Source organism: Pelmatolapia mariae, linkage group LG3_W (genome assembly GCF_036321145.2).
Source record: "Pelmatolapia mariae isolate MD_Pm_ZW linkage group LG3_W, Pm_UMD_F_2, whole genome shotgun sequence".
Lineage (NCBI taxonomy): Eukaryota > Metazoa > Chordata > Actinopteri > Cichliformes > Cichlidae > Pelmatolapia > Pelmatolapia mariae.
In genome coordinates this window covers 10371383-10386894 of record NC_086229.1, presented here as the reverse complement: position 1 = coordinate 10386894, position 15512 = coordinate 10371383, and the positions used below count along the sequence as shown (strand labels likewise).

The 15512-nt window shown below is 40.3% G+C and overlaps 1 pseudogene; it reads left to right on the top strand.

The window, feature by feature from the left end:
- LOC134624184 (NACHT, LRR and PYD domains-containing protein 3-like) overlaps positions 1-15446 on the top strand; it is a 189929-nt pseudogene extending 174483 nt beyond the window's left edge.
- Positions 15447-15512: the final 66 nt, after the last annotated feature.

The following is a 15512-nucleotide window of genomic DNA, read 5'->3' as shown; positions in this document are numbered from 1 at the left end:
CCACCCGTAGCCACAGCTATTGTTTAAACAAAATCAGGCAGGTGCATAAATTTGGGCACTGTTGTCATTTTATTGATTCCAAAACCTTTAGAACTAATTATTGGAGCTCAAATTGGCTTGGTAAGCTCAGTGACCCCTGACCTACATACACAGGTGAATCCAATAATGAGCAAGAGTATTTAAGGGGGTCAACTGTAAGTTTCCCTCCTCTTTTAATTTTCTCTGAAGAGTAGCAACATGGGGGTCTCAAAACAACTCTCAAATGACCTGAAGACAAAGATATGCTACAGCACATTTGGACAAGCCAGCTTCATTCTGGAATAAGCTGCTGTGGACTGATGAAACTAAAATTGAGTTATTTGGGCATAACAAGGGGCGTTATGCATGGGGGGAAAAGAACACAGCATTCCAAGAAAAACACCTGCTACCTACAGTAAAATATGGTGGTGGTTCCATCATGCTGTGGGGCTGTGTGGCCAGTGCAGGGACTGGGAATCTTGTCAAAGTTGAGGGACACATGGATTCCACTCAGTATCAGCTGATTCTGGAGACCAATATCCAGGAATCAGTGACAAAGCTGAAGCTGCGCCGGGGCTGGATGTTTCAACAAGACAACGACCTGAAACACTGCTCAAAATCCACTAAGGCATTCATACAGAGGAACAAGTACAACGTTCTGGAATGGCCATCTCAGTCCCCAGACCTGAATATTATGGAAAACCTGTGGTCTAAGTTAAAGAGAGCTGTCCATGCTCGGAAGCAGAGATGGGCAGTAACGCGTTACTTGTAACGTGTTACTGTAATCTGATTACTTTTTTCAAGTAACGAGTAATGTAAGGGATTACTATTGCAAAAACGGTAATTAGATTACCGTTACTTTCACGTAGGAACGCTGCGTTACTGCGTTACTAAAACCGTGATTTTTTGCGAGAATGTCTCATGACAGTGACGTAAGCGAGTGCGACGTTCATGACAACAGCTGTGTGCAGATCAACAATGGACAATATATCAAGTGCGGGAGAGAGTATAGCATGCAGCGTTTAAAGCGTGGAAGTACTGACCTTATTTTGAGTTTGATTCCATAAAAAGTGACAAAAACATTAGCGTTCGTTGTGCGTGGGAAGAAAACTTCTTTTTACAGCAAAAAAACCCCCTTAACTTCCAAGCAAGCAGCCAAGTGCGCTACGACGGAATGTGAAATTCACAGAGAAACTCGCGGATTCTTCAACTGACCACTGCGGCTCACCTGCACCAGGGTAAACCCACTCCTGCTTTATAGGTGAAAATAGAGCAACAGGACCGCTAGTCTTTGATTTTATATATTTTCTGCTGTGTTTTACTTTCATCTATTTGAAAGAGTGAGTGTAAATACAAAAAGATATTTTATTTTATGTGCTGGAATGTACAGAAAATAGGTTTAAATGTTAAACAAATTTCTTCCAGTCAGAGAATGTTGCATATAATTAAGTTTTTGCTTGATGCATAAAGTTAAAAGATTTAAAGTTAAAAGTTTTAAAAAGAGACGTTTCCATTTGATTACATTTTGTATGATGAATTATGCAGAAAAAGTAGAATTGGGCTGAAAGATCTATCGCTTTATTACCTATTCAAGTTGTAAATCGTGTTTTTAAAAAGTAACTAAGTAATTAATTACTTTTGAAAATAAGTAATCAGTAAAGTAACGGGATTACTTTTGGGGGGAAGTAATTAGTAATTAATAACTGATTACTTTTTTCAAGTAACTTGACCAACACTGCTCGGAAGCCATCAAACCTGAATGAACTAGAGATGTTTTGTAAAGAGGAATTGTCCAAAATACCTTCAACCACAATCCAGACTCTCATTGGAACCTACAGGAAGCTTTTAGAGGCTGTAATTTCTGTAAATGCTGTAAATGACTATTAACAAGGTTGCCCAGACTTTTGCATCCCACAGTATATCCTATACACAAACTCTGCAGCTGCTACTTCACTGAATTAGAATATGGGGCTTATGTTGTCTTTCTGTTGCCAGTTCTAAGATATTTCTGGACATTTTACAAAAATTGTTTTTGGTGTAGCATTTTCAGCCAGGATGCTTCTCCAAGAGTTCAGTATGTGATAAATAAGGACTATTTTGAATTGTATCTAGCAACAATAATCACAGATATTCTAATCAGGAAATAATGCATACCTGTGTTGGTGAGTATTGATCTATTATCAATAAAAGTACTAGCCCCTTACTGGTTTAGATTCAGAGATTCAAGAGTGCTGCTACAAATCAAATTCATTTTATTTTTGCCAGATGTGAATTTTAAGTTTTATTTTTATTTATCAACTACATATGAAAATATTTTTTTCATTGAGGTAGGTTGAAAATAAGTAATTTCATTAGATTACAAATATAATTTATTTTTCAGACTGTCTGGGTGTAACCTCTCGGAGGGAAGCTGTGAAGCTCTGTGCTCAGTTCTCAGCTCCTGTTCCTCTAGTTTGGTATACCTTGACCTGAGTAACAATGACCTGCAAGACTCAGGACTAAAGCTTCTGTCAGCTGGATTGAAGAGTCCAAACTGTACACTGGAAACTCTCAGGTCAGAATTCGGGCCTTTTCATTAATGTATGTTTAAAATCTGGATTATATTAATGGATAAACAAAAACATTATGGAATTCAAAATTGACCTTTACATTTTGGTTTATTGTTTATCATTTGAATCACCTCTGTGTCAGTTATTACAAGAATCCAAACATATATGTTGATTGCCCTTTTTCTCTCTTGTCTTCTTTGAGAATATATTCTTATTTTCTTCAGATGCATTACATTTTATAATGTAACCTACAGATGCTTTATCAGAACACACCCTCTTTTGAATCACCTGCAAATTAAATTGTTAGTAGACTGGCGACCTGTCCAGGGTGTACCCCGCCTCTCGCCCTATGACAGCTGGGATAGGCTCCAGCGCCCCCCGCGACCCTGAAAAAGGATAAGTGGAAGCGAATGGATGGATGGATGTTTTCATTTATTTAATCCCCAAAAATCATATTTACAAAAGTAATAAATGTTGAGCTCATAAAAAAAAGAAAAAAAGATGGCGCCGGTTTGTGTGGCTTGCCATCTGTCTCTGTCAATTTTGTTTTTGTTTGTTTTGTTTTTTACAATTTGTGCCACCCAAATCAACTCGCGACTGGCACATGAACGGCAAAAACTTTTGGATCTTCAATATTTCTGACTAATCAGCAAGGACAAACAACAGGGTATCCACCATCCCTGGCTGATGTTCCTGTTTACCTGCTACGCGGAGCACTTACTCCTGCTCCAACGCATCGCCACAGATGCCGCAGTAAACGTGCTGGTCGGCTAGTGAAGCTTAAAGCTTGCCTTACTTTTTCTCTAGCGGCTGCTCCAGTGGATTATAGTCTGTTCCATCGCATCCCAAGGCGTCTCCTGGATCATGTTGCCCCTTGTCTGGTTCCTGTCGTAGGCTCGGGTGGACGTGAGCCTGCTCGCCGGTGTTTTTCACATCTTGGGCGTCGTGGAATAAACTTTGTGAATTTACGCCCATTAACTTGGGCTTCACAGACAACTTCTGCCCAGACTCCTGTTCCAACGACAATGGCTTTAACAAATGCCCGGTCCATAGCAAGTAAAACGGTTGTCATAAACGATTTCTTTTCTTCAAATGGATTGGATCTCCTTTTTGTGACTGAGACATGGATTAAAATTAGTGAGTCTAGCTTCATTTCTGAACTATTGCCCTCTGACTGCTCATTTTTAAATGCTCCAAGGATATCAGGAAGAGGAGGAGGAATATTGATAGTTTTTAAAAATAACTTCAATTGCAAGCAACTCCATGTACCGGTTCCCCCCCTCCAGTTTTGAACTTTTGATGTTTGAGCTGGGACGTTTTCAACCGGTTGTGTGTGCAGTAATCTACTGACCACCGAAGTCTAACAAAGACTTTTTAAAAGACTTTTCATGTTTCTTGGCTGACATTGTGCCTAAATATGATCAGATTTTAATAGTTGGTGATTTTAATATTCATGTCTGTTGCTCTGATGGACTGCTTTCTCAGGAGTTTTTAAATCTTATTCAGTCTTTTAACTTTGTACAGTCTGTAGAAGGCCCTACACACCAGCAGGGGCACACTCTGGACCTGGTGTTATCGTGTGGTTTATCTGTTTTTAATTAGGAAATTGGGGATACCGTGTTTTCTGATCACAAACCTGTTTTATTTGACATTTCTCTTGTGCATGAGTTTAAAGCTCGCGCTCCACCCAGGTGCTGTTGAATCTTTAATTCTTCCACTGCTGCTCTCTTCTCCTCAACTTTATTTTTTATAAATTATTATTATTATAGGAATTAGTCTGGATGAGCTGCTTTTGCAGTTCCAAGAAACCCTAAATATTATGGCCCCATTAAAAACCAGGCGCCCTAAACGTATTCCCCAGCCCCGGTTAAATGAAGCCACCCGAGCGGTCAGACATCAATGCAGGAGAGCAGAGCAAAAGTGGAAGAAGGACAGATTGCAAGTTTCTTTTGAAATGTTAAAGAACTGTTGGAAATCAAATACATATGATATCAAAATACAGTGAAAATGAGAAAAACATCCATTTTTCCTCAGGTGATTGCATCAAATTGTCATAATCCCCGCGCACTTTATAAGACCATCAGTTCTATTTTAAATGTGCCCCAGTCTGCCACCCTGGAAGGCTCTGCTAACAGATGTAATCAGTTTCTTTCTTTTTTTGTAAACAAGGTTGAGTATCAGGTCAGCAATAGTACCTCCACGTTTAGTCCCCGTTCAGCTGCCTTATACCAGTTTGAACTAGGGTTTTGATAATCGAGTTATCGATTAAAATCGATTCTGGCTTGGATAACGTGATATCGATTCATTAAAATCCTGAATCGATTTTTTAATATAAATTTATTTTGCCCAAAATGCCAGAATCTCAGGTTAAACCTCACAAAATTTCGACAACCACCAAACAGCTAAAACAGTAAATGAGAGCAGGTACACGGATTCTGCACAAAGACGTAAACACAAAGTGCAGACCCGCCGATGGATCAGAATCAGTGAGATGTCGCCCTTCTCACCCTACGGCACAGACACGGTGGGTGCTGAAAGCCGACAGCTTACTGATTCTGGTGTTTCGGCGGGTCCACGCTTTGTGTTCACGCCCTTTTTGCACTGATTCTCAAGCTGTTAGTTTTATCTCTCTCCAAACAATATTGACCGAACCAGCAGCAAAAGAAGATCCAAACTACGCTTTACATAAACATCGTCATGGATTCCCTCTTACTTTTGCTGTTTTGCTTCTACCACGACACTTCATGCAGAGCTCGTTGTCTCTCTCTCTCTCTGTCTGTGTACTTCAAGAACAGTGTCCTGTCTAAAAATCTGTTTTCTGCATTATTCGCTTGCTTGTTACGCACAAGTATACCGTTGTTTACAGCGCTGTCGGCCACTGTTTTTTTCATTTACTTACTTCCGAAAAGGAAACCTAATTTCTGCCGTCCAATAGGCTACTGAACAAATGTAAACTTTTTAAAATTATGCAAAATTGCAATACGCTTAGCTGTGTCTCTCATAAAACCTCTGTAACTTTACTCTGCTTCACTTCAGCATCATCAGGTAATGTTCATATGTTGATTAATGATTTTCTTTCGTTTTTGATGTACTGCAGAATAGTTTTATAAAATTGTTTTTCTGTGTTTTATCCTCAGCTACTTTGACACAAAGGCATCTGCTGTGATGCTTACACCTTTGATAAAGTCTCGCAAGTGTCAGCTTTCTTTTTATAGATATAAAAATATGGGAGTGTACTGATGCATGATCTGAATTAAAATATTTCTCACTGAGGCAAAATTTCCCCGAATCAAATTGAATTGAATCGAATCGTGGATCGAATCGATTTGGGACCTTGTGAATCGGAATCGAATCCATTCTAGAAATAAGTGACAATACCCAGCCCTACTAAAAACCATAAACCTATATAAATTTTAAATAAATTCATAAATTAAGGCCAGGAAAATCACCTTCATGTTTTTCCGTGTTTTATCTTCAGCGACTTTGACACAAAGGCATCTGCTGTGATGCTTAAACCCTTGATAAAGTCTTGCAAGTGTCAGCTTCCTTTTTATAGATACAAAAATATGTAATTGTACTGATCTGAATTATAATATTTCTGAATGTCTGAGGCAAAACTTTCCCAGATTCAAATTGAATTGAATCGAATCGAATCGAATTGAATCGGAACGTGGATTGAATCGATTCAGGACCTTGTGAATCGGAATCGAATGGATTCTAGAAATCAGTGACGATACCCAGCCCTAGTTTGAACCCATCTCAATTATACTTCTTAACGAGATGGTTAGACAAATTAAACCTTCTGGTTCTCCCGTGGATGTGATCCCTGCATGGCACTTTAAAGAGGTTTTCCCTTCAATTGGAACCTCAGTCCTTGCTATTATAAATAGCAGTATTACTTCCAGTGTGGTTCCTGTTGGTTTTAAACATGCAATTGTTAGCCCTTTATTAAAAAAAACCTGGCCTTGACCCTTTAGTTTGCGCAAATTTTAGACCTATTTCAAGACTTCCATTCCTTTCAAAGTTATTGGAAAAAATGGTTTTTACCCAACTGAATACGTTTTTTGATGCTAATGGCATCATGGAACTTTTCAGTCTGGTTTTAAACATGTACACTCCATTGAAACAGCACTTTTATGTGTTTTTAATGATATCTTTTTAGCTACTGATTGTGGAAGTTCCGTGATCCTTGTGCTTTTAGATCTTACTCCAGCGTTTGACACTGTTGACCACAATATTCTTATCTCTCATTTGGAACACCTGGTTGGCATCAAAGATGCAGCACTGGATTGGCTTCGCTCATATTTGAGTTGCAGAACGTTCAATTCAATTCAATTCAATTTTATTTATATAGCGCCAAATCACAACAAAAGTTGCCTCAAGGCGCTTTATATTGTACAGTAGATCGCACAATAATAGATACAGAGAAAAACCCAACAATCATATGACCGCCTATGAGCAAGCACTTTGGCGACAGTGGGAAGGAAAAACTCCCTTTTAACAGGAAGAAACCTCCGGCAGAACCAGGCTCAGGGAGGGCCGGGGCCATCTGCTGCGACCGGTTGAGGTGAAAGAAGGAAAACAGGATAAAGACATGCTGTGGAAGAGAATAACAGATATGATTCGATGCAGAGAGGTCTATTAACACATAGTGAGTGAGAAGGTGACTGGAAAGGAAAAACTCAATGCATCATGGGAATCCCCGGCAGCCTACGTCTATTGCAGCATAACTAAGGGAGGATTCAGGGTCACCTGGTCCAGCCCTAACTATATGCTTTAGCAAAAAGGAAAGTTTTAAACCTAATCTTGAAAGTAGAGATAGTGTCTGTCTCCCGAATCCAAACTGGAAGCTGGTTCCACAGAAGAGGGGCCTGAAAACTGAAGGCTTTCCCTCCCATTTTACTTTTAAATACTCTAGGAACAACAAGTAGGCCTGCAGAGCGAGAGCGAAGTGCTCTAATAGGGTGATATGGTACTACAAGGTCATTAAGATAAGATGGGGCCTGATTATTTAAGACCTTGTATGTGAGGAGCAGGATTTTGAATTCAATTCTGGATTTAACAGGAAGCCAATGAAGGGAAGCCAAAACAGGGGAAATATGCTCTCTCTTTCTAGTCCCTGTCAGTACTCTTGCTGCAGCATTTTAGATTAACTGAAGGCTTTTCAGCGAGTTTTTAGGACATCCTGATAATAATGAATTACAGTAGTCCAGCCTGGAAGTAATGAATGCATGAACTAGTTTTTCAGCATCACTCTGAGACAGGATATTTCTAATTTTAGAGATGATGCGCAAATGAAAGAAAGCAGTCTTACATGTTTGTTTAATATGTGCATTGAAGGATATATCCTGGTCAAAAATGACTCCAAGGTTCCTCACAGTGTTACTGGAGGCCAAGGTAATGCCATCCAGAGTAAGAATCTGCTTAGATACCATATTTCTAAGATTTTCAGGGCCGAGTACAATAACCTCAGTTTTATCTGAATTAAGGAGCAGAAAGTTAGCGGCCATCCAGGTCTTTATGTCTTTAAGACATTCCTGCAGTTTAACTAATTGGTGTGTGTTACCTGGCTTCATGAATAGATAGAGCTGCGTGTCATCTGCATAGCAGTGAAAATGTATGCTATGTCTTCTAATGATGCTGCCTAAGGCAAGCATGCATAATGTAAACAGAATTGGTCCTAGCACTGAACCCTGTGGAACCCCATAATTGACCTTAGTGTGTGAAGAGGACTCTCCATTTACATGTACAAATTGGAGTCTATTAGATAGATATGATACAAACCACTGCAGTACAGTACCTGTAATACCTACAGCATGTTCTAATCGCTCTAATAGGATATTATGGTCAACAGTATCGAACGCAGCACTGAGGTCTAGCAGGACAAGCACAGAGATGAGTCCACTGTCAGAGGCCATAAGAAGATCATTTGTAACCTTCACTAAAGCTGTTTCTGTGCTGTGATGAGCTCTGAAACCTGACTGAAACTCTTCAAATAAGCCATTCCTCTGCAGATGATCTGTTAGCTGTTTGACAACTACTCTTTCAAGGATTTTTGATATGAAAGGAAGGTTGGAGATTGGCCTATAATTAGCTAAGACAGCTGGGTCTAGAGATGGCTTTTTGAGTAAAGGTTTAACTACAGCCACCTTGAAGGCCTGTGGTACATAGCCGATTATTAGAGATAGGTTGGTCATATTTAAGATTGAAGAATTAATTAGTGGCAGGACTTCTTTGAGCAGTTTTGTAGGAATGGGGTCTAAAAGACACGTTGATGGTTTGGAGGAATTAATTATTGAAGTTAACTCAGAAAGATCAATTGGAGAAAAAGAGCCTAACTTAACATCAATGGTACTAAAAGCAGCTGTAGATAATATTACATCTGTGGGATGATTATTGGTAATTATTTCTCTAATGATAAAAATTTTATTTGTGAAGGGATTGTTGGCTCAACAGATCTCTGACTTTTTGTCAGCCTGGCTACAGTGCTGAAGAGAAACCTGGGGTTGTTCTTATTTTCTTCAATCAGTGACGAATAGTAAGATGTTCTGGCTTTGCGGAGGGCTTTCTTATAAAGCAGCAAACTATTTCTCCAGGCTAAATGATGATCCTCTAAATTTGTGACACGCCATTTCCTCTCCAGCTTACGAGTTATCTGCTTTAAGCTACGTGTTTGAGAATTATACCACGGAGTCAGGTACTTCGGATTTGAGGCCTTAGTTTTCACAGGAGCTACAGTATCCAGAGTTGTATGTAGTGAGGAGGTAAAATTATTAACAAGATAATCTACCTCTGTTGGGGTCGATTATCAATCACCGGCACAAAGCTGTGTGCCGGTGATTGGACATCAGGAGCTTATAAAGTGGGTTCCCTACAGTGCTCTGTAGGGAAACAAGCTCCAGCAGCTCTGCGCTCGGGAAAAAAACTATATTTAATTATCTTGTGCAGAAAAATGCGCCGACATTGCGTTATATTGAGCACCGGCTGCCCAGTTAAACTGTGACTATCACCAGGTAACGTGGGCGTGTTTCTTGAACTAGCAGCAGGTGTTAAACAGCTGATAGATCAGGAGGAGGATGTATGCAGGTAAACTAAAGGGGCTGTTGCTGATCGCTGGTTTCGTGAGAAAAACGTCAGCTCGTTCTCTATGTTACAGAAGCGCAAAGACAAAAGACCAGGCGGAAAGAGACGATCGTTCTGTGAAAATGAGAATCTGCGAATGCAACATGTGGAACACGGAAAGTGAAATATGTAAACAAACTGGCTAACTTTAAAAGAAAAAAAAAAACAGTTAAGCTGGAAACCCGGGGCTGTGAGCTTGCCACAGCTTTTCTGAGATGTGGCTAGCTCTGCTAACAGGCAGCTGCCTGTTAGCAGAGCTAGCCACATCTCAGAAAACATGGGAGCACTTTTGCCGACATGTTCTATGTTAACAACCTGACCAGACATGTAAAGATTATGCCACGACATATGCGGATAAAACACTATTAAAAGTGTAGTTGGTGACAGAGAAAATTATTCTAGGGTGAGAGCTAAAGGGGACGAGTGCCAAAAAGAATTAAATAAATACATCATTAAATGTAATTAAATGTGTCAATAATTATTTAAATGTGTCATAAGTTAATTAAATGTGTCAATAAATAATAATGTGTCATAAATATTTATTTAATTATTTCCAATTTTAACTAATTATTGCCACATTTAAATAATTATTTATTGGTGTATTTAATTCCTTCATTAAGTCAGTTCTGAAGTTCAATAAGTGATCCTCTGAGTCAAAAATCTGCTTCAAATGTAATGTGAATGATTAAATTATGCTATGCTGCTATATGCTGGGCATTTATTGCTTAGATTCATGTTCAAGAGGATAAGACTGGATGTATTGATATGAATTCCAGCTTTAAGACAACTATCATGTAAAAGTAAAGCTACACAGATTCCATAATGGTTTTCTATTTTGAGGTCAGAATGAATGTGTGCATTCTTCTTGCTTTGGTGTTTCTTAGTTTAGTTTTCCTGTTGTGCTGACTTTATTTCAAATGTCCCACTGCTGTGCAACATGAATAAAATGTTCTGCACGTTTCAGTCAAATGTCTCTGCTTTCATTACAGTCAGAGCATGTGAACACAGCTCCCAGTCTTCATTAATATCATGTACTGTAACTCCCAGGTAACCATGGTTACCCAGACACACCCAGTAGTCACCAGAGAGACCAACAGCTGGTGCACATTGTAACGCCGTGGCTTTCGTAGTCTCTCCTTTTTCGACAGCTCAGTATTCTTCTTGTGATGGTGCGTCTTGATGCTCATACATGCCGTCATTTGTTGATCCTAAGAACGTTCCTCAGACCAACTTCTTTAACAACACTAATCGGCCTGCAGTTTGTAGCTATCCACTTCACTGTGGCGTTTGTTAGCTTGTCTTTCTGTGGTTTATCTAGACTCCTCCCAAAAGCTGATCCAACGTAGTCTGCCCAAGCCTCCCACCTCTGTTTGTTTGGGTGGTTTGTTTGCTGTGATCTGGACACAAGCGATGGAGGCACAAAATTATCACAACCACAACAACCGTGAAAATAATTGGATGGACATTGCTGCTCAATTGCAGCTGCCTGGTCAATGTTTATCATTAGCAATTTAGCAAAGTTGATGATGGTGGTGTGCGTGTCTGTGTGAGTGAAAGACAGAGAGGGAGAGTGAGAGACAGATTTTGTGTTATAAGCTTCATGTTATGGACACACAGTGTGAGCACTCAGGTTGCATCAGAGCATCGGGGTGTATAGTGTGAGACCCTGCATCGTGACCTATGAACTTCTAACCCCCGTGTGTCAATCGTGCAGTTTGAGCAGGAGCTGAATGAAAAAATCGCACAGTGTATGCCCAGCTTAAGGTGACCCTTATCCACCGCTTATTTTTGCTGCTGTAGGCTCAGGCTGTTGGTGGACTTCATATGATGCTCTGCTTTCTTCTCCACTCCCCTCTTTTCACTCCTGATGCTTGTATATGTCACTACTGCATGTCCTTAACTTTTGTCTTCTCTCTCCTTAGTTTGTGTTTTGTTCTTGTCTCTCTGAGCTCATCTCTTCTCTTTCCCCTCACCCTGCAACCAGTCATGGTAGATGCTCCTCCTGGAGCCTGTTTTCACTGGGAGGATCTTTGTGTCAAAGGGAGTTCTTCCTTCCCACCATCACCAAGTGCTGCTCACAGTGGATTGTCTGATGGTTGGGGCTTTCTCTCTAATATTAGAGGCTGTTACCTTACACTGTTAAACAGCTTGAGATGACTGTTGGTGTCTGTTGGGAATTCGCACTAATAAATAAAGTTACATTGAATGGCTCTAAATTGATAATGTTATTGTGACAAAGAGAAAATGGTTGTTGACAGATGGATTGTTGTTTTGTGTGTCTGCAGTCTGTCAGGGTGTCTGATCACAGAGGAAGGCTGTACTTCTCTGGCCTCAGCTCTGAGCTCCAACCCCTCCCATCTGAGAGAGCTGGACCTGAGCTACAATCATCCAGGAGACTCAGGAGTGAAGCTGCTGTCAGCTGGACTGAAGGATCCAGACTGGAGACTGGACACTCTCAGGTATGGAGAGAAAGTCTGATAGAGGAGGAAGAGCTGGAAACATTTCCTGTGTCCTTCACTCACTTCCTGTTTTTTTTTCTGCAGATGAGACATGAACAATCCCACATGCAGGAATATTTTCAGGGACACACACACTAGTCTAGCTGGATAGTACATGGATATTTATGTAGGTGGTCTCCAAGGAGTCTGTTTGCAGGAACATTAATGACAACTGATAAGTCATGTAGAGAGTTTCATTAAAAGTAGACCTACAGTTTGGTCCATAAATATTTGGACGGAGAAAACATTGTGTAATTTTGGTTACCACGATGAATTTTAAATGAAAAAACTCAGATGCAGTTGAAGTTCAGACTTCTAGCTTGAATTCAGTGGGATGAACAAAAGGATTGCATAAAGTGTGAGGAACTAAAACATTGTCTTAACACAAACCCTTCATTTCAAGGGCTCTAAAGTAATTCGATGAATTAAATAAGTGAAAATAAACTTGGTAAAAAAAAAACCCTCCTGGTCAGTGACAGCCTGAAGTCTTGAACTCATGGAAATCACCAGATGCTGGTTTTCTCATTTTTAATGCTCTGCCAGGCCTTTAGTGCAGCAGCTTTAAGTTCCTGTTTGGTTGTGGGCCTTTCTGTCCAAAGTTTAGTCTTCAACAAGTGAAATTCTCAGTTGGGTAAAGATCAGAACGATTTTGTCACTCCTAATATTGCAGCAATTTCGTGGATGTTTTCTCTTGTTTTCGCAGAAGGATGGCTTGTTTCACCTGCATGAAGAGCTACTTTTGCTCCATGTCTGTTATTATATGTTTAGAGCAAAATCTTCCAAATGCAAGCACCACACCTGAAATCCAGCCCATGCCTTTTGTCTGCTTAATAAATAAATACATGACAAAGGAACTATCCTCTCCTGTCCTGAAAATAGATCAGTTGTCCAATTACTTTTGGTATCTTTAAAGAGAGGGTGTCACATGTTAACCCTCGAGGGTCGACAGACGTGCCAGCGCGTCAAAATCACATGACCAATTTAAGACAACACAGTAACAAGATGCAGCGACCCAGAGTCTCAGTTTCAACTTGGGTCCAAAGTGCGCACTTCAAACTATATACCAGTTTTAAATTGTGTTGATAGGCCATGTAAAACCAGAGTAATGATAAAAAAATAAACACAATGTTTTTTTTTCTAAATAAAACAGTGGTGTTTACAGCTGGAAGAAACAGTAAAGACAGCGTTTTCTATTGGCAGCGCTAGCAAAAACTCACCACTTGGGAGTGAAAAAAAGGAAAAGGAAAAACATTCTTTCCTTATTAGTGGAAAAATGTAACATGTCGACCAATCAAAAAATGATATTGTCACATATATCATTTGGTTGTTTGGGAAGAGGGGAAAGTTTTAGGAGTGACACTCACGAGAGAGAGGGAGAGAGAGAGAGAGTTTTGATACATGAGAGATTTGTGATGTTTAGCGTGTTTGGAGGCTACAGTTAGTGTGTAGTTAGTGTGTAGTGTAGTGGTTGTTGTGTTTTGTGTGTCAGTTCTATGAGTGAGTGTCACAGTTGCTGCCTTAAAGCCACCAAAGGCAGATTGCAGTGTAAATGCTGTCTCCACATGGAAAACAGGAGTGATCCACCTCCTGCTGTCAGACCTGCAGGTTTATCCCTGTGTTGTTCTCCTCTGTCTTATAGTGACACAAACTAGTTTTGCAGTGGCACAAATCATTTGTGTGGCTTCTCATTTGATGCAGAACACCTGATTGTTCTTTAAATAGTTTGAAAAGTTTATATAAAAACTGCCTGAGGCAGAGTTGTTGTTTGAAAATGATTGGTTAAAGATGTTTGTGGTTTTTACAGTAAATATCTCCCTTTTTTTCTCCTCTGATATTTCCTCCAATGACTGGAGATATGGTGTTGATGAATGTGTCAGAACTAATCCAAAGATATAACCCTGTGCAGTCTGGAGAAATGGCATCATCCAGTCTGTCCTGTTTCCATCAATCACTGTCTGGTTGGCCTCAGTCATGAAGCATGACGGGGCCAGACAATAAGGTCTTTAGACAGGCTCATCTGTGCTGTCTTTCCTCCATCCAGGACCTGTAAAGGTCCAGAATGAGGGACAAACACATCTCTACAGACCTTTCACATCATGGAGATAAACTGTTCACATTTCTTCCTTCAGGCACACGATACAGAGTGTTGTTAACAAAAAAACAGACACCACAGACAATTCATTCCCCCGGGCTTTCACTTTGATGAACACTGTGAATGTTCATGTGTATGAGAGCCATGTAATGTCCATGTGTGCATGCTGACTGTGCTGCTCTGACCCCTCCTCCTTTCAGGGTGGAGCCTGCTGGAGTCCGATGGTTGAGACCAGGTCTGAGGAAGTGTAAGTGTGTTTTTAATGGGATTCATGAAAACAAAGCAGCACACATTCAACCATCTTCATCATTCTGATGTCAGGAGTCATCATCAAAGTGTCAATCAATGAACAGATGATGGATCAATAACTGCAGCTGGATTGTGTTTGTTCTCTCCATCAGATTCCTGTCAACTCACAATCGACACAAACACAGTGAACACAAAGCTCCAACTGTCTGACAACAACAGGAAGGTGACACATGTGAGGAAGGTTCAGTCATATCCTGATCATCCAGACAGATTTGATGTTCTTCCTCAGCTGCTGTGCAGAAATGGTCTGACTGGTCGCTGTTACTGGGAGGTCGAGTGGAAAGGAGAGATCAATATATCAGTGAGTTACAGAAGAATCAGAAGGAAAGGAGAAAGTAATGACTGTATGTTTGGACAGAATGATCATTCCTGGAGGTTGTACTGCACTAATGATGGTCCTGTTTGCGTCTGTCATGATTCCGAATTCACATCCCCCTCCTCCTCCTCCTCCTCCTCTGTCTCTAACAGAGCAGCAGTGTATGTGGACTGTCCTGCTGGCACTCTGTCCTTCTACAGAGTCTCCTCTGACACTCTGATCCACCTCCACACCTTCAACACCACATTCACTCAAACTCTTTATCCTGGGTTTAGACTCTGGCCTCCTGGTTCCTCAGTGTCCCTGTGCTGAGTTGAGTGTAAAGAGTGTCTCCTGTTAGAGAAATACTCTGACTGTTGAACAGTTCAGTCTGTACATGTCTGTCTCTTTCACTCACAAACACGTTTTCACATTCATGGATTCAATCAGTTGATGTTTGAAACTCTTCTAAATGATTCCTTGTAAACTTCTTCCTCTTCAGTCCTTTAAAGATGGAAGCTCCCATTATTCCAGGATCCACATGTTGTTTTACTGTCTTTTTCCACTCAAAGCTTCACAGTGAATATTATGTTGTGTTTCTCTGAAGCTCAGTTCACAACCAGCTCTTC